The sequence below is a fragment of the Syzygium oleosum genome, unplaced genomic scaffold (assembly GCF_021117445.2).
Source record: "Syzygium oleosum isolate NSW1041296 unplaced genomic scaffold, Sole_v2.1 Sole_v2.11, whole genome shotgun sequence".
Taxonomy (NCBI): domain Eukaryota; kingdom Viridiplantae; phylum Streptophyta; class Magnoliopsida; order Myrtales; family Myrtaceae; genus Syzygium; species Syzygium oleosum.
The window spans coordinates 6,245,798-6,247,853 of record NW_026607495.1 but is presented as its reverse complement, the minus strand read 5'-3'; positions in this window follow the sequence as shown (position 1 = coordinate 6,247,853).

Sequence of the window (2,056 nt, the reverse complement as noted above, 5' to 3'; positions counted from 1 at the left end):
CTAGTATTTACAACTTAGTCTTAACCGAAACCATTCAAGGATGGGGTCAAGTACTATAGTGCACTCAAAACATTCTCCATATCCAGAAGACAATATGACGAGCGAAGCATTCAGATGTTTCTGGAAAAAGAATCTCCTCTCTACAGTTTTCCAGTGAGAATAAGACAGCAAGAACTACCAAGGATGGGCATCTAATCCTAAGCTCTTACTAATTTGAATTACCAAAAGATTAAGTCATATAAGATCTTAACATACTTGGATGCAGCTCCTCTTACCCTCCTAGTCTCTTTGCTTTCTCCAATTCATCCCTTCATCCCTCAGTCATACAATTACGCAGCATAGAGAGAGATATATCCTATTCAAAAGTTAAACTCCCACCAGCGAACTTGATTAATCAAAATGATGTGATGAAATGCCCTTCTGTAATAAGAAGAAGATAAATAAAACTTCAAGCAATACAAAATGTGAGAAACTTTCCGCCTATAGTCTATATTTCAGTATCCACTAAATCTCTCCTTGTAGGGCATGCTCAGTCAGTAAAAGAAAGCTCAATCAGTAAAAGAAGAGGAGCCAGCAATAAAATTACATTGTGAGAGTCACCATCAGAAATCTAAGATCTTTCTAGATGCTTGATGACATGGTATTCTACAGTGGGGTTAAACCCTCGAACTCAAAGTGGGCATCAAGCATTTCTGCATTGGACATATCTAATCTATCTAGCATAAATGACATCCCCTTCAATTCATGTTCTTTATTTTCAGTGGACACTTTAAAAGGGTAACAACTCCTTAGTTCTTTAGATTTCCATTCACATCAGCATCATTCACTCTTCGTATCTGTGTAAAAGACCAACTCCCTAGTTTGACGTCACCTTCTCAATTAGACTTCCAAGCACTTTATACCTCTATATCAGTCCAATTCTCCATCGAACGCAATTAGAGCTACATTGGCAATTACAGTGGTTCGTCTCTGGAAAAGGAAGCGTAGCACAATTAGGAAAAGCAAAAGAAGTAAAACGAGATAAGGCCAATGACTCAAAGGGAACACCAAGCCATCGTTGAAGAAACCAAGACACTGAATAAAGAAAAAAGAGAACTTTCTCGAATCGAAGCAATTCCCAAGACAGATTGTCCACAGCCTCTGCCAATTGAAGCAATGAAGGACCACCTTCGAGTCCTCCGTGACCATCGCTAGCAAATCCTTCTCCAGATTCCACTCCGCCATCTTCACCTGCCAATTGGAGATCGAGTAAACCTCACAAAACCGAGTCGGAACAATCAAATCAGCCACCCACACAAAATAACTCCAAACAAGAGCCGAACCTGAGAAGCCAGCAATTTGTCGAACTGGAGCTGAAACGGAAGCACATGCCACGACCCTTCGTCAATCTCCATAGCTCAAAAAGCTCCAGGATCAACCAAAAATGCAGCCACCAGCTGCTGGAGCAAACCACGAGGGAGTGTACAGAAGTGTCGACGGCAAGTGCGAACTGAGCGAGAGAGCTGGTGAAGGATAGAGCTCGAAAACCCTAGAAGAGAGCTCAATGCTACTTAGGGAACGGAGGCAGTTGAAGAGTGAATAGAGGAATGGAAGAGCGAGAGAGTAACGAAGTCCACTAGAGTCTTTGAGAATTTGCAGAAAGCGTAAAAGGTAGGAGAAAAATAAGGAAGAAGAGATATTTGATTACAGGAGTGTTACGCTGAATGTTATGCTGAACGCCTTCTAAACTCAATTCAGCATTCTCAAAAACTCTTGGAAGGTACAGAAGTTGCTGGTAGAACTCAAGCAATTTGCCAGGATCAGCTAGCTTTTCTTTAAATTCATGTCTTTCATGCCTTTCAGTTTTAGGACCAACTTTTCCAACATAAGTACATCACACGACAAAAACTTTATCAGGGAATGCACAGATTTTAGTTCTAGACAGTCAACATCTAACCCAACAATCTCAACCCTCTTACATGTTGAGCCAAACCCAACAATCCTAGAGAATTACCAAAATACAAAGTTCTCTTCTCTTTTCGTTCGATTATATCTTTTTGATAGTTGGTTGGTTAGG